This window comes from Pyrus communis, chromosome 1 (assembly GCF_041283825.1).
Source record: "Pyrus communis isolate YQ-2024b chromosome 1, ASM4128382v1, whole genome shotgun sequence".
Lineage (NCBI taxonomy): Eukaryota > Viridiplantae > Streptophyta > Magnoliopsida > Rosales > Rosaceae > Pyrus > Pyrus communis.
This window is the reverse complement of record NC_142565.1, coordinates 12,585,380-12,604,110: the sequence shown is the minus strand read 5'-3', so window position 1 is coordinate 12,604,110 and position 18,731 is coordinate 12,585,380. Positions and strand designations below refer to the sequence as shown.

Here is an 18,731-nt window from a genome sequence, read left to right as displayed (position 1 = left end):
GTTAAATTTACACTGTTTCGAACATAATTTGTTCGTTATAACTCCGAATTGAGTTCTATTTGCGACACCAAGTTCGTAAAAATGAATACAATTCAAAAATAGTAAAATAAGATTGGAAAAGTGAAAGGCAAATTGAGATCCACAAGGAAGGCTTATGTGGCATCTAAGGGGTATTTTGATAATTTCATTAATACTGAGAATAAAATACGATAAATTTCAGGATGAGATGTCACGCTAATGTTGTCTAGACTTTGTGTACGTGCCAAAATATTTTCCACCCCTATCCGATGTAACAATCTTAATGGATTTATTTAACTGTTTTTCTACTCTAGTCTTAAAGATTGTGAAACATTTAAGAACAGCTGACTTTTCACTCATTAGAAAGGTATAACCAAATCTTGAAAAATCATCAATGAAATTAACAAAGTAATTGTTTCCACAAATCATTTTAGTTGGGAAAGGACCATAAACATCAGTATGAATAATCTCAAGTAGTTTTTTTACTTCTTTTGGCTTCAAAATTTTGAAAATTAGTTAACTTTCCTTTGAAACAATCCATTGTAACATCTCACATCGCCCAAGGGAGTGGATCTTGTAAGCCTTATATGTATATTCCCATCTCTACCTAGCACGAGGCCTTTTGGGAGCTCACTGGCTTCGGGTTCCGTAGGAACTTCGAAGTTAAGCGAGTTCATACGAGAGCAATTCCAGGATGGGTGACCCACTGGGAAGTTCTCGTGTGAGTTCCCATAAACAAAACCGTGAGGGCGTGGTCGGGGCCCAAAATGAACAATATCGTGCTACGATGGAGTCGAGCCCGGGATGTGGTGGGGCACGAGCCGGGATGTGACAATTTGGTATCAGGGCCAATGCCTGGTCGGAAGTGTGCTGACGAGGATGTCGGACCCTTAAGGGGGGTGGATTGTAACATCCCACATTGCCCAGGGAAGTGGATCCTATAAGCCTTATATGTATATTCCCATCTTTACCTAGCACGAGGCCTTTTGGGAGCTCACTGGCTTCGGGTTCTGTAGGAACTCCGAAGTTAAGCGAGTTCATGTGAGAGCAATCCCAGGATAGGTAACCCACTGGGAAGTTCTGTGTGAGTTTCCAGAAATAAAACCGTGAGGGCGTGGTCGGGGCCCAAAGCGGACAATATTGTGTTACGGTGGAGTTGAGCCCGGAATGTGGTGAGGGTCCAGGCCGGGATGTGACAATCCACACATTCAGTTGCAGTTTCAAAATCAAAATCAAGTGAAGGAATCAAGTTTGTTTTTGACAATTTAATGATTCTTTCTTTTGATATATGACTTAATCTCTTGTGCCAAAGAATTTAAGAAGTGTCAGTGTTTAACATTGTCTTAGTGCTTGTATTTAGTGCATGATGTACATTAAAGACCACACTACACTCCAACTGCCATAAGTTTCCAACTAAGCTAGCAATCCCTAAAGTGGAATTAAGATAGTTCTTTTGAAAAAGTTGCAAACATTCATCATCAATGATAAGTAGATTTTATATTAATTATTTAACCATATTCTTAGTATATTTTGGCTATTATTTTTGAAGAATTTTGATATTTTGTTTTATATTTTCAATATAGGACTTTCAACTTCCTCTAGTGCAAAATGTGTCCAAATGGATGAATTGGAGTAATTCCAATTGGAGGATGTTCATGAGTCCCTTAACTTGATTGTGTCAAAATATCAGATTTTTCCACTAACCCGTTATTTTCTGGCCTTAGAATAAATGACCAGCACACATTGCTAAAAAGTGAAGTTCTAGAGTAATGTTATTCATACCATGTTTTTGTACCACATTTTCATACCACCTTAGGTAGCATTTGATGTACACAACCACATCATTTGAATTAATCAGATTTTTAAATTTAATTCATTATTTAATAAACTAATAATTAAGAAAAACTTGTTAATTAAATGATGATTGTGGTATATGAGGAGTCTTTCTTCTTCCTCTCCTTGGGTTTTGCAAATTTTTCAAATGATGTGGTTGTCCACATCAGATGCTACCTAAAGTGGTATAGAAATGTGGTATAAAAACATGGTATGAATAACATTACTTGACGTTCTTTTGCTAGGGCGAGTTCACGAGCTTTAGCAAGAATATGTAGTTTATTTTCAATTTCCTTATGATATTATGCATGCATTCTTTGAATTATTAATCACCATTTTAAACTATCTAAGTGTCTTAATGATTCGTGACCATTAGAATCTTTAGAAAAATAATTTGATGCAATTTTGGTTAGAAGGTTCCTTGAAATTGATGCTGGCTTCTTGTGGTTAGTAATTGTAATTTCACTTAAAATGAACACACGTCTTAAGGGTTGCGTGGTTTTTTCAAAGGGTTTTCATAAAGCATAATGAGTTTCTCATGTTCATATTTGATCCGAATGTCTGGATGGATTGCATGTTAGATATACGTTCTATGTTGAAGGTTCCAAGTAGAATGTATATTAGGAAAACCTAACTTTCAAAGTGGCATGTGTATATCATAGTAATTGGTAAGAATACATAGGATTGCTAAGTGATGGTGGAACCCTAGTACTTTTATAAATTGATATTTAAACTTTTTTCTTTTATCGTATTAGTTTTGGGCGAATTTATTATTTGTTTTTAATATTACGCAAATTCAAAATCTCCTTTCTCAACTTTTAGGCTTCATATTAGGAATTGTTTTTGCATAAATTATTAAAATTGTTTTTGTGGAGAACGACATTGCATGAGCATCTATACTACAACAACCTTGTACTCTTGCAAGTATTTTGTGTGATTTTAACCTTCTTTTTGTAGGTACTAAAAATCTTATCAATCACCTAGGAAAGAAAAACAATTTTTCACAAGTTTAGAGGCTAAGATCAAATTTCTTATCTTTGGCACATAAAGCACATTCTTCAATTCTAAAATGAAACTAGAATTCCGTTTTAACCTAATTGACCCAACAACTTTAACTGCAACTTTTGTCCCGTCCCCCACAAAAACATTAAAACCATGCATTGAGTTTGTTATGTGAATTGTGTAGCCGGTATCAAACCACCAAGAGTTAAATGGAACCTCAATTAAGTTTGACTCTACACATAAGTTAACTATTTTTTTCCCATTAGCTTTTAGATAGTCCTTAAATAGTTCACAATCTTTTCTTAAATGACCTCGAGTTTTGCAGAAAAAAAAACATTTAAGTTTAGCTACGTTTTTAACTTTAGGTTTAAGATTGTTAGACCCTTTGGAAGATTAAAATATTTTAGCAGAAATATCACTCTTATCAGAATTCCTAGAGTTCTTGAAGTTCTTACCTGAATTATTTCTAGTATTGTATGATTTCTTCCCTCTTCCTCGTTGCACAAAATTCGTAGTCTCAACATCCTTGCCTTTTTCTTGCCTTTGCCGAGTTTCTTCTTGAACACATTGTGCAATTAGTTCATCTACATCCCAACTCTTGTCCTATGTATTGTAAGACACCTTCAGTTGAGAGTACTTCATTGGAGAAGCTTGAAAAATCATGAAGACCAATTGTTTTTCACCAATATTGACATCCATTGAATTCAATTTCTTTACAGCATCAGTCATTTTCATAATGTGATCCCTGATTGAACCAACATTATCAATTTTGTAAGTTGTCAACGTTGACATGTATTGGATGATCTTTGCTTTATGTGATTCTTTGAACTTCTTCTCAATGGCCTTCAAATAATCAGCTGCTAGTTCATGTTTCTTAATGCCTCCACGAACCGTATCAGTCAGCCACTTTCCAGGATTGAAAGTGCCACTTTATTGGCTTTTGTCCATCTTTCATGATCAGTCTTCTCAACTTTTGTACTTTGATCTAAAATCATTGGTCTTTTGAGTATCAATGGCGATGTCATACTCATTTATTGTCAACAACAAGCCAATTTTTCTCCTCCATTTCTTGTAGTTACTCCCTCCAGTGAGAATTGGGATATTTGCTAAGTTCAAAGTCTTCAAGGATATTGCAGACACTGCAGATGAAATCACAAACACGAACCAATTATGTTCCTGATTTCTTTTGCAGTTTGCACATCATAACTTATATCAATGATCCATGCATAGAGACTTATCAACACATGTTTGACAAGCATACACTCATCGAGAACTTAGTAAATCACAATCAGATATGCAACAATAGACAGTTCTCAAGTGTCTCATGCATGCTGCAGATGGTTTTTTTATTTTTATTTTTGCAAGATATCGAAATAATTGCATCCTTCATCAGAATAGTTAGTCTTTTATATAAAGTCTTCATCATTAATATCACAGAATGTTAAATTTCATTGAACTAATTTTGATCATCCTGTCTTCTACATTAGAATTTTGATAAAACTCAAAAGAAAACCTAGATTCAATTTAAGCATCAGAATAAACTTGGATGAACGACTTCTACAAGGCAGTATGAAAAGCAAGGCATGCCTTCGGTAGATGATTTCAATTTGGAACAGCGCAGCGGAATCAGTCATCCAATTGAACGAATTTTATTTTTAATTCACAAGGAAAAACCCAAACAAGATTTCATATGAAGAAGTTTTAATTGAAACCTAATCAGAAAGGCCCCATCCAAAAGAATTATAGGAAATCTAACGGTAACATTTTTCAGAAATCCAACGGTAAATTTTCAAAGCTGTTTTGTCGTTATCTGTTTATTTGCAACTTGGAACCCGTGTTCGATTCCTCATGTTTGCAATTTTTTTTATTTACGAACCATTCGATTTTAAGGCTGAATCCATAAACATGTAATTCAGGCTCTGATACCAAATGTTAACGTAAACATATCACCAGAAACATGCAATATGAAACACAATACTTCAAATACAAACCCATGTCCATAACCCCTTCAACACATAAGGAAAAACTTACCTGCAGATGAATTCGAGGAAGCAGCCATGTTCAATTTCTGAAGCAAAGTAGCAGTGCACCTTCTCCTCTCTTCAGTAATCAGATTGCTCTTAACTAATTGTCGATCTTAGTCCAAAAGAATAGAGCATAGTAACTGTGAGAGTAGAGGCCACTTTATATGCATAATAATCCTAGCTAAGTCTTACGAGGGTTCCCCTATTAGAATCCATAGAGACAACCAATTCCTCATACATAGTGTTTCAGTATAACATGGATTACAAATCCATTCTCAACAAGACTTCTTATCCAATCTTGAATCAAATATCTTAATCCACAGATTCATACTTATGCTCATATTCTGACATTTATGGCATATATAATAATATTAATAATGTGGCCAAATTCTACTCCTAATTTATAATATTAAGTTCGAATTTTGTATAATATGGATCAGGGTTACAAAGAGCGGAACGGAAATCTTGATTCAGCACATGTTCCTAACACAAATTATCTTGTAACTTCCGTGATGGTGAGTTTTGCTGGTTCTAATTTAGCAAAGCAAGGATTATAAGAGATACAGGATGTGTAGTCACTTTTACTAAACTGAGTAGCATTCTTCTCTCAGTTTTCTACCAAGGGGGAAATAACAAGTGATTTTTATGTGATATGGTAGCATGGATCACATCAATATTTCGTGGAAATTAGTACAACAGATAGAGGTCAGTTCATGGGAGATTTAAAGAAAACAGTATAAACTAGAAACTTCAACCCGCGCTCGGCTGCGGAATTGAAAATTGTATGGAAGATTATGTTTGAAAGATAAGAGAACAATTCATCTTGTGCAATGGAAAACATAGCATTAGAACACATCCAACAGAGGAAAAACAAATTACAACAAACCTTCATTAACTGTCGATGGAACAACAAAAATTTTCTTTGTTTTGAAATCATTGCCAAAGATTTTCAAACTCACAATCATTAATCTCAGGATCATCTGGAAGAGGAAGGAGCAATCGTCATTCCTTCTGAGTCTCATAAGTTGTGCCCACTGCAGTAAGTGTCCCTAAAGCAGCACATAATTACGTAAGCTAAAAAAAAAAATTTCATAAAAAACCATTGAAATCAATTTTCAAAATACAAACATTTAAGAAGCTCCTAAATCAAATGTCACTACTTGATAAAAATAAACTCAATATTTACTAAATGAATTTAGAACTTGTATTGCATAATAGGCCTACTTCATATAATTGCTAATAAAATGAACAATTCCTTATCTATATGGATATTATAAGGAAAATCAATTCCATAGTTTATCCATTACTTTCATTCTCAAGCACACAATACAAATAAATCAACGAAGAATTAAACTCTTAAATGAACCAATCAATGTCATTATATATTTACTAATTACTACAACTCGAAAAAACGAAATTGTCTTTAACTTTTTTTTCTCAATTCTCTATACAACAAATCATAACATATAACAAAAGTGTATATTTATATTTATTTATTATTTCTATACTAAAACCGGGTGTACTGTTGACCATCTATCTTTTCTTCATACACCGCCATTGTTCCTATTTGCCAATATAAAAATACAACGGCAAGGAGACCAATACCTACCATCCCATTTTATAATGTCCAAAGTGTGGCTACTGACACTACTAATAGGACAAATGTCTGTTTGTTAATGTTGCTTGACATAAGCCTGCCAAAAAAAACATTTAAATCACGCAAGACAAACTTTTCACAATCTCACACATCCAACAAGAGCCTAATTTAACGAAAGATTTTTCAGTATAATCGAGACATAAGATGATTCATTACGTGTCATTACATAAATAATGAGATATATGTGTTAAATAGTTAATAACTTAAAATATGTTGTAAAATCGACGGTGTGTGTGCAGTGGAATAAATAAAATAAGACACAAAATTTACGAGGTTCCTCTACAGTCAGTGTGACTGGAGTACGTCCTCGGGTAGCAGTGATGCTTTCATTATAATTTGGAATAATAGGAGTACAAAGATAACTCTATGTATTCTCTCATCTCCTCTCCTCTCCTCTCCTTCTTTTTCTACCCTCTCTTGAAAGCATATGGAGTGCTCTATTTATAGAGCAACTCCAAGCACACATCTTTGACAAAATAACTTCCTTCACCTCCCAAGTCAAGATTAATTTTATGGGCATTGAAAATCCATCCAATGTCTGAAGTTTCTATGTGGGCATTCAATACCCACTAGACTTTTCAACACTCCCCCTTGGATGCCCACATATCAACATGAGTTGCCTCGTTAAGATCTTGATCTATTTTTGGATGCTTCCCCTTGATGCGTATCTCCCCCTGATTTCAAATTCTTTAAGCTGATCATTGATCCTGCTGCTTTAGTCTTTTAGCGGTGATAGTTGCCGGATGAGGTGTTTTACTTGTTGTTAATTTTCCACAGACTTGTTCTTGAACTGGGTTGGAGGTCCTTCTGCTAGACTTCCTCCAAAGGTCTGAATTTACCTATTTTATCTGGAGTTGAATTTGATTCAAGGATGGTAGATACTTGATCTTGAATCGGACTTGTGATTTCTTCAAAGGCCGTCTAGGCTTGATCTTGAATGAAATTGGATCATGAGGAGCTTCATGTGACAAGTGATCTTAGGCTTTGTCGGGGATGAACTGACATGTGTTTGTTGTGGTTGTCTCCACATGCTTCAATGTATCATTTTCACTTGCCTTACTTGCTCTCCTTGCAGAAGTGGTATTTTCCTTATGCAGGTTTGGCATCTTCTCTTGTAGTATTTGTCCTCTGATACAACAGTGGAATGCAAACCTTGCATTTGAATGGACCATCACTTCTTGGTGGCAGTGAAAGTTTGAGTGGAGGTTCCGACATATTGCTTTCTCTGTCCTTATCTTGGCAGGTAAGAACAAGGACAAAGGAAAGGACAGGGAGATTGCATGATATGAGATACTCTTGCTCTCGTCCCTGATGATATGAGATACTCTTACTCTGGTGTGACTTGTTTGTAGAGGTATTCTCAGAGATGAAGAAAACTGAGTATTTCGAGATACTTTGTGAAATAAGCATTCTCGAAGATGAGGAAGAGTTAGATATTTTTCAGTTCTGCCTTACCATGAAGGACAAAGGTTGACATATATATGGATTTCCCAATAGCAGGTAGTAGTGCTGTGCCTTTACTCTTGTCAACAACTGTGGTGTAATTAGAACAGTAAGATTCACGCGTTTTCAACTTTATCAGAGATCTTTGACAAAGTTGCACGTGATATCCAAGAGCTGAGATTGCGTCTGAGAAATGTTGACAGACGTCATGCAGGGAAATCCGGCTTTTGAAATTCAAAAATCGGTGTCTCTTCGATTTTTGAATAAGTGGTCCTGTTGCCCCTTCTTTTATAGAGATATCAATTTTGTTCAGAAACACTCAGAAAATTGTTGCCTGCAGAAATTTCCCTTTCTTGCACTTCTGAGATTTCATCTGACTTCCTTCATCATTTCTGAAAATGGCTTGCCCATCTAACATTTGTTTAGATTTGAGTCTCAAGATTGATATAGACGAGCAGCATCAGGATAACATATGGCGCCCGTCCTTCTCATCTTCTAATGGTCCTCTTACGGTTGGGGACTCTGTGATGAAGAATAACATAACCGCTACAGTGGTAGCCAGGAATCTTCTCACTCCAAGGGATAACAGAATCCTTTCAAACCGGTCTGATGAGGCAGCCGTTCAAGACTCATTGGCTTTCAGTGTTCAATGTGCAGGCTCTGTATCCAATATGGGCCAGCACCTACTTGCTCGAACTCACCAAATTGAATCATTAATGGCTGAGGTTGCAAGTCTTAAACAAGAGATTAGAGGGCTCAAGCATGAGAATAGAGTGTTACACAAGCTTGCAAATAATTACTCTACGAGCATGAAAAGAAAGCTCAACCAGCTACTGGAATCCGAAGGTCGGATTCAAAATGACAATCGGGGGTTTGAGTCTTTATTCCAAAGACATCCATTGTCTCAGCTGTTTGGAGTTCCACCAAATATTGAGACTCCAAATAATCAACTTTTGGTGTCTTCCCCTTCTGGGGTACTTCCGAGTACTGAGGCTTCACATGAGCAACCTTTGTGAAGGTTCCCTCCTATTTGTTTGTTTTAACTCATGTGTATGTAATTTCTCGGAGATATTAATATATAAACTTTATTTCATTCAGTGTATTGTGTTAAATAAAATAAAGCATATATTTCACTAAGATATAATACTTCTGGACCAAATATCAATTTATCTTTATCCTTGCGAAGATAAATGATCATTCTTAGTGTCTAAATCATTTGAGTATTCAACTCTTGATCTTCAATCCATATGATTCTTTAATATCATAAACATCATGGATAAGATTCGTGTTGGCATATTGTTCGATTCTGCAGTTCGAGACAATATTTCTCTCAACACTTTATAATTTTCTTGACTCTTCAGGAGTCCCAATTTAATATCATCAACTCTTGCAAGAGATTTTAGTATGTTGCAACAATATCATAATGGAAGTACTCACTAAGGCAATTTATACCATCCATTGGTATTGAATACATATTTTATGCTTTACCCTTCCGGGGCTTACTTCAAGCAATTTGAATCCTTTATGAATTTTCTACACTTCATGACATATTTTCCTTTAGAATTTATACAGAGCAATTCGCTTCCATGTATATTTGAGGGATTTACTTGTAGAGATATGATGTGGGCGACTCATAATCCTTCGTATATAATTCTCCATTTATACGAACTCGTTTCTAATCTTGTGTCATATCATGTGGATGTATTTCATGGTATTACAAATGCCCATATGTAACCTTCTAGGTTCAACATCTTTTGGCTATTTGTATTGTATCCAAGTATATAGGTCTATTTTTCCACGTTCTTACAAAATTATAATGGAATTGCCTTTCTCCATTTTTGGCCCATAGTTTTGTTGATGGAAAAAGAACGGGACTCAATATTACCACAGCTCATTGATAAATTTAGTAGCTACTTGTAAAAACCAAAATTACCATTGGTTATCATCAATCTGTGATCCCATATTCTCATGTGCATGTGCATGCATAAAAACTTTTCATTTCTTTTTGGGATATCCATTGCCTCTTCAAGGGCATTACACTATCCCTTCCAGGATAGTTATAATTTAGAGAATGCGGATCATAACCTCCTCTTGAGCATTATAAAGCTTGGATTTTAATCTCCACTTCGGGAATTGAGTCATTGGAACCTATACGTCTATCATGCTTCATGCATGAGACATCAATATTCCCATGTCCGCGGATTGACCTTTTCGGGACAAGTATCCTTGTTGCAACTGTTATGCGTCTGGCATGTGACAGTTATGCAATAGTTCAGTAGTGCCATATTCTTCTTCTTTCGAAGGATTGAACCTTTTGAGTCTGGGGATCAGCCACGCTTCAGGCGTGTAACAGATAAATCATTTGCTGCCATATTATTTTGTCCAACAGGGACATTAATTCTTGTAGGCACATTTGCAGCAAGTATATGTGATTTCATCACTTTCGTTGCATCATTAAATGCATCATTCAATTATTTGTATATTGATTGCTTCATGAATCAAAATAAGACAAATTCTCTTCGTTTTTCTGGAACGGTTTTTTCTCATCATTCTTCTGGAATGATATTTGCTCATCGTTCTTCTGGAACGAAGTTATTTTCTCCCCCTAACGGCGGGAAAAATTGTCTTATCAAAATGACAGTCTGCAAACCACGCGGTAAATATATCCCCAGTCAAGGGTTTTAAATATTGAATGATAGATGATATTTAATATCAATGCCTAATCCGCAATGATGCTTCATTTCAGTATGTTGTGGCAGTGCAATAGGCACATAGATAACACAACCAAAAACTCGTAAATGTATAATGTTTGGCTGGTTCCCAAACACGAGTTGTACTGAGAAGTATTGATGGTTGTCAACAGGTCTCAACCAAATCAATAATGCATCATGTAAAATGACATGCCCCATGTAGAAAATTTGGCAATTTCATTTTCATCAGCAAAACGCGGGTAATCAATTTCATCCGCTTAATAAATGCTTCTGCTAAATCATTTTTGAGTAGGGACATGAGGAACTTCTGGTCCTTATTTAATAGTCTGTAGACTGAGACTCTTATGGCTTTTATTGTAATGAAGTTGAGGCACTGCGGCACTTCAAACTTAAGGTACTTATCAAGGAACTTCATATCCTGATCTTGAGGATCAAGGGGCTTCATGCCCGATCTTTTTGTTTGATGGAACTTCAGGTCCAATCATTTTTATTTGATGAGGATCAAGAAACTGCAGGTTCTGATTTGATCAAGGAACTTCAGGTCCAGTATGTACTCATCGTAACAAAAAGAAGTACAATAAATAAATTAAAGCAATAGGCGGTAATTCCAGCCATAATGAATAAATTGCATTTAAGTAAATAAAGCTTGTGACAAGGGCTTTAATTCAGCACCATTCACATAAATCAAAACTTAAAGCAGTAGGCGGTAAAACCGTTCATGATAAATAAATTGCTTTAAAGTAAATAAAACTTGTGAAAGGGTTTTAAATCAACACCAATTCACATAAATAACAAGAAGTATCATACCTCCTTTTATTATTTTTCTTTCTTTTGTCAGCACTTATTCAAACCTTATTATTGTTACTTTTCTTATTTCTGCAACATGGTGCCATGCACCAACAGAAACCTATTTATATTATTTTGACCAAATGGTGTCATGCACCATTCAATTCCTTTTTATATGTATTTTTCTTAGGTTGCAGTCAACATCCCTTTTTTTCTTCTTCACATGTGCCTTGTCATTCCATCAATCCCCCTTTTCTATTATTTTTTTCTTCTCTGTCTCTGCCAGTCTTGAAACACAAGGCCAGCTGGGTAGTTATGGAGGTTGCCCAAATTCAATTCAGAGACTGGCGTTGTTCTTACATGACCCAGGGAACATGACATCGTTAAGCAAGAACCTCCTTACAGAGACATAGATGACAGTGGGGTTGACGGAGGCACAAGAGAGGGAGGCCTGTGTGGATTCATTCTTGCCATCACCATCTCAAACAACCAAGTATTCATGGGAGTTCTCAATATCCGTCGAAAACAACATGATCTGGGTTTCCAAGTCTGATGAGATTCTTCTAGATCTCTGGAAACCAGTTGTCAAGTACGAGTTTTCTTATCTCGTGACGACTTCAGGTCGTAAATTTCAATTCTCACCGGAATTCGGTGGGGCGCTTCTGGCGCAATGGGAGAGACGAAAAATGGACATACCTTTTATTCTATGAGATTTTAGATGACGGAGGTGAGAGGTGGATAATGCTTCACCGGATTTATGGCGTTGTGCTTTTCACTGACATGAGAGCTTCTCGTGCTGATAACGTGTTGTAAAATTGACGGTGTGTGTGCAGTGGAATAAATAAAATAAGACACAAAATTTACGAGATTCCTCTACAGTCAGTGTGACTGGAGTACATCCTCGGGTAGCAGTGATGCTTTCATTATAATTTGGAATAATAGGAGTACAAAGATAACTCTATGTATTCTCTCCTCTCCTCTCCTCTTCCTCTCTTTCTTTTTCTACCATCTCTTGAAAGCATACGGAATGCTCTATTTATAGAGTAACTCCAAGCACACATCTTTGACAAAATAACTTCCTTCACCTCCCAAGTCAAGATTAATTTTATGGGCATTGAAAATCCACCCAATATCTGAAGTTTCTATGTGGGCATTCAATACCCACTAGACTTTTCAACAAAATATAAATTTTTTTTACCATTTACATAACAACATGCACCTGTGTTCCCGTCATAATAAAAAATTTCTCTGATTTAACAGAGTTTTAGAGAGAGAAAAACAGAGGACTTTATTTTACATCAATCAAGCAATCGATCTACTCGAAGACCAAGATTTCCTAAAATGAAAAAATCGAATTAGATGGAGCAGCCGCACACAAATCATCGAAAAAGAGAAAAAAAGATTTGAAAGAAAAAAAACTCAGAGACCTTAATCACAAGAGGTTTGCAAGGTTGTACACAACAACCCTCGAATTCGCACACCAATTTTCCCGAAACAAAAAAAAACCCAATCAGATTAAACAACCGTCCAAATTCCAACTTTTTTTCTTCATCTAAATCTGTTGGCGGTCAAATTGCAGATCAGAATGCTTTGATGGTTCACAATGAGGAATAGTCTATGTTGGAAGCTCTACTGACAGTTCTTGCATCTTCCTTGGATGAGAGAAGAGACCCACACGGAGAGAGAGGGAGAAGAAGGAGAGGAGAGAGTGTATTTGATTGTGGGCGCAGACAGAGAGGAGAGGGCAAAGGATAATGGAATGGCATGCATAGGAAATAACATAAAAAAATTAGAGGGAAAAAGGATATCTCTTTCATGCGGGTAGCTTTTTACTTTTGAGATTTTTGAGAGAGAGTGGAATGAGATGATCAACACGCGTACCCTTAACCTCTTTTTCCTCCTAGATGATCCACACGTGTACATCTGGATCTTTCCCTTCCTAGAGAGACAAAAATGCAGTAGAAGAGTGAGAGTCGAGAAGAGGCAAAATCGAAATTCTATAAAAAATTTAGAGAGATGTCTGTTGTGGCAAAAATAAAGTAAACAAAGCCAAGAAGGGACAAAATTGGAATAGTCCAGTTTTTGAAGCCTCCCAGGTAGAAGTGGAATGAAAGAAAGAAGTAGGGGCAAAAGTGGAAGTACATTGTACAATAAACAGTGTCCACAGAAACAAAAAAAAAAGGGTAAAAAGGGAAACACACTGGTGAATGATCGGTGAAAAGGACACAAAGGGAATTAATTGGAATAAGAGGGACTCCCTCCCATCCCAGATGATCAACATGCATACCTTTAACCTCTTTTCCCTCCTAGATGAGCCACATGTGTACATCTAGATCTTTCCCTTCCCAGAGAGACAAAAATGAAGTAAAAGAGTGAGAGTCGAGAAGAGGCAAAATCGAAATTATATAAAAAATTTAGAGAGATGTTTGTTGTGGGAGAAACGAAGTAAACAAAACCAAGAAGGGACAAAATTGGAAGAGTCCAGTTTCTGAAGCCTCCCTTCCAGGCAGAAGTGGAATGAAAGAAAGAAGCAGGGGCAAAAGTGGAAGTACACTGTACCATAAACAGTGTCCACAGAAAAAAAAAAAGGGTAAAAAGGCAAACACATTAGTGAAGGAACAGTGAAAAGGACACAAAGGAAATTAACTGAAAAGTTACTCATTTAGCCTATATATAAAATTTGTCCAACCAAAAAAAATAAAAAAAAATAAAAAAAACTGTATAATCTGTGCCTGAAAGTTTTGAAGTTGTAGTCTTTATCATTTCACTCAATCCAAAGTTCCAAACATAGCATCACTCATAAGTAAATGTAACAAAGGATACTGTGGTTTATGGTTCCTGGAATAGTAGTGGTATACACGTGCAAAGTTATTTCTTTCCTATATTGCTAGCAATTATCTTTTAATTCGTCAATATTTCCGGTTAGAATATACGAACTATTTTTCTAACTATCAAGCAACTCTATGTCTAGCAATATATTTAGATAATCGAAACTCTTTACGCTCAATGGATAATTATATGAAAATGCACAAATCATAACCAGCATGTCTACTCAATGATGTAATTCATAGTGATTGTTATGAGAACCTATTTACTAAACACAACCTATCAATCACAATTTAGTTCTTCACACAAATAAATGTCCAGTTATTTGATAACAATAAAGTACAATAACAATTACGCAACATAAAAAATAACTTACATTAATATGAAATAAGAGTATTAAATGTTCATGATAGGAGTACACACTAGCCCTAACAAAAGGACTCAATTCATGATAAAATTAAAGAACACAACGCTGAAATTCGAAAACATAGAGAAAAACAACCGGAATTTCAATCTCCGCTCCACAGCGAAGCTTGAATTGTCCAATTAATTCCTTCCTCATGCTCTCAGCTTCTCTCCCTCCCTGTATGTGTGCTGCGCAGGGAGATTCTCTGCAATTTGTGCCGCATATCCCTTTTTATATTATCTTTTTTCTCTTCCTTTTGTCTCACTCAACAAGGAGATTAAACCAATTAATCCACACCAATTAAACCAATTCGCACCGCTTGACTGGGAATGGACCAGCCCAATTAGAGTAGAAAACTGTTGACCCCAAAAACTACTAAACCTACGTGGTGCGCAGACCGAATAATTAATAAGTTAACTACGTCATTCGATTGGTGCAAGGCGTGCCAACTCATCGGCCGATGAGTAAAATGTGTTGATGTTGCGTTGAGTGCTACTGACTTCTTGATCTTGCAACTACGGCCGAGAAGGGAACACATCTCGGCCTTTGGGTTCTGGAGCTTGAAGACAAGGTTGCTAGTTCTGCAAAGTTTACGGATCATCGGCACCGGGTTCGGTCACGATGATTATATTTGTAAGAGTATAAGCACGCTAAATCGGTACCAAGCTATACGGACACAAGTACTCAAAAGAGATGTATGTCTTGATAGTGAATGTGGTTTGGCCGTCAGAATGCCGAACTCTAAAGCTTACTTGTGAGTATCCAATCATAAAACAACTCGGCGTTCAATGTGACAAGCCCAGTAATCTGTAACACCTCACTTCGCCGAGAAGGTTAATGAGATGACCTTTGCCAATAAGGATATAAAAATCCTTCTCGACTGAGACTTGGATAGGTAATCTATCGGCCTCAATGCAGTGCTGTTTATCCAAACTGAAGGTGCTCCCCAGACGGCTGTTTTTACGACAATAGTGTTGTTTATCCAAACTGAAGTTGTCATTGGTTGCCTTTAGAGTGCTGTTTATCCAAACTGAAGATGTGTTGGCGAAAAAGAAAATAAAAATCTCAAGGTGTTTGAGAGGTTTCGCGTGGAACGAGGGTTTGTGTAGGGTAATTTGTGTGTTGAATTGGAGGCCCCAAAATGTTGCATGGTGTCTTGTATTTATAAGGACGATTATGCGCTGATTGATAAGCTGATAAAGACTACCATGCTATTGAAACTTTTCCATTGACTTAAGCCTCGGATAAGCCCAATTGCTCCCAAGACTCTGAACTTAGTAAAAAATGCAACCAAATTCGATCCTTATGCTTTAGTCTTATCACATTGAATCCCAAGATAACCTGCATGATTGGACTTGAACAAATAATGTTTATCTAAACAGCCACCAATTAGCCTTACTGCTCCTAAGACTCTGAACTTAGTAAAAAATGAAACCAAATTCCATCCTTATGCTTTAGTCTTATCCAAGGTCTAAAATATCGATGATATTGGAAATATCGGTAGTCCAAAAACACAGAAATTTTGATGGAAATATTGGGATATTATCGATATTGATAAAAATTGAATAAAAACCACAGAAATTGTAAGAAAAACTTGGAAATTTTTATTGAAACTTTGCAAGATGTTTATTTAGTCAATGATCTATTAGTTTATCACAAAAAATTGGAAGGAAATGCATTGCATGATGGATTTAACTGATTTGAGTTGATTATATAGCGAGCTAGCAAACATTGTGAGTGTAGAAAATATGTAGTAAGAAGTTTAAACACACCATAATCATTTATATATAATGAATTAGTACAATATTTTACACTTTATACATTGCATGGTAAGATACATGAGTGACTTAGTACCACATAGAGTTCCTATGAGGTTCAAAATTTTCACTATCTTCATCATCTCTATGTGTAGAGTAAGTGTATTGTGAAGAGTAGTCATCAAATGATAAATCCCCAAAATAGTTTTGCATGTAATTGTTAACATGCCACCCATATGGATCCGAGATTGGTTGACATCGTCCATAAGCAAAATCATTTGAAGATTGAGTCTCAGATTCTTTCCATGAGTTGCTCGATTCCATCCCAACAAGAATGGGATATGAAGGGTAGGGAAATGGTTGGTTATGAGTATAACCATAGTTACTACTTCCCACTCTAACAGAGTCTGAAGTTATAGATAACGAGTCATCTTCTTGACTTGACAAAGTCCCCTTGCCTCTTTCTTTACGAGTATAGTCCTTCCCTATGGCACCAATTCCTGGTCCTGCCCGCCTACTGCCATGGTACTCATCCCTGTTGCATGCGTGAAGTTTGCCTCACCAGTGAAGGGGCTCATAAATCCGGGAGGTGGTCCAACATAGAAATTGTATATACTTGAAAAGAAATTGTGAAAGATTCATTGTGGTGACTGGTGAGTAGTTCAAAAGTAGATACTTGAAAAGAAATTGTCAAAGATTCATTGTCATGTGCAAATTTCTTTCTTGCAAAAAGAATTCAAAACAAAACCATATTTATAAATATTTTAGCATATCGTCCTCTAAAAAAACGAATATCGCCGATAATATCGATATTTTAGACCTTGGTCTTATCACATTGAATCCCAAGATAACCTGCATGATTGGACTTGAACAAATAATGTTCATCTAAACAACCACTAATTATATATATATATATATATATATATATATATATATATATATATATATATAGTTGGTAGTCTTTCACACGGCATGCAGGCTAAGTCCATCATCAATTCATCTGTCAACATCCATCATTACTCAAATAACCTAGCCTACTTAGGTTTCCTAACTCATCATTATCCAAGCGTTGCAAATCCAATCCAAATCCGTCACTTCAAGTCAAAGACTCCCAAAAGAGACCATGTCCATTTCAAACTATACTTCCCTTCAAACGACACCATGAATATCACTTTTCGATGATAATCATCACCAACTCTTTTGCTTAGTCAAGTTCCAACTTCATCCATTCTCATCCATGCAGAACATGATAATTTAATATATTATTAAGGGATATCATGACCAAAAAATCACAATATTATTCCTTAAAAATTATCCCGACTAAGCTATCTAACGGCTAGAACTTAGCTCACTCAACAACACAGTCTTGATCGCTCGGAGTGATTGTGTAATTTTGAGTCCAAACAGAAACATACAACCATAGTGTGTTTTTCATATTTTTGCAATAAAATACATGTTTTCTCTCAAATTATAATTTCTACCAAAATCGCACAAAACGCATTAAACCTAACTAAATTATGACTAAAATTAGGTAAAAGAGATACAAAATATATGTAAATATCAACCTAACTATATGCCATTAGGTTTTGTAATTAGGATCGAAGAAGTTAACTACTTGTTTTCTTTTAATGGCTTTATTAAAGGTCTAGCAAGGCATTATGTTTAATCATTTCTAACTATGAAGAACTAAATTCATAAGCCCACTGATCGTGATGCAATAAAATTCAGTTCCATTTTACTTTTGTTGTTCCGCATGATTTATCAAATTTCACTTAAATGTGTGGAGTTAAATATTTGGTCCTTATGTTTTATGGAAGTTTGTACAACAAAATTTTTAAGATTGCACATGAGTTACGTGTATGTAAATAGTATTGCTTACCCCGTGTGTGTGTGTGTTTATTTAGAATTTTCTACATATTTCATACGGCTTTAAACTTCTCATCATCACGTGGACACCCTCGCTAGTAAACCATATGTCACAATGACAGATTATGTTAAGTCACCACATTAATATTTAATAATAAAGTAATAGTCAATTTCAACATGTTTAAAGTATGATCATTGTTGCATGTGGAAAAATTCACAAGTAGTAAATCCATCACCATTTCGTTTTATTTTGAATTTATTATTATCAAGGGTAGGGGGATAATTTTCTTTTTGGCATATGGTGCAATATTATGCTGAATAGGGTGTTGAATTTTTACTCGTACGTCTCAGGTTTGACCCTTCCCCTAAAATATTGTAGTACTTTTGAGCTCTCTCTACATC

General features: G+C 35.8%; 1 long non-coding RNA gene across 1 annotated transcript; it reads right to left on the bottom strand.

Annotated features, from left to right (window-relative positions):
• Positions 1-12,745: 12,745 nt before the first annotated feature.
• Positions 12,746-15,967, bottom strand: LOC148699193 (uncharacterized). Its single transcript, XR_015964976.1, has 2 exons — positions 12,902-15,967; positions 12,746-12,810 (listed from the first exon to the last, which is right to left on the bottom strand). It is a non-coding gene; the product is annotated as an uncharacterized LOC148699193 (long non-coding RNA).
• Positions 15,968-18,731: the final 2,764 nt, after the last annotated feature.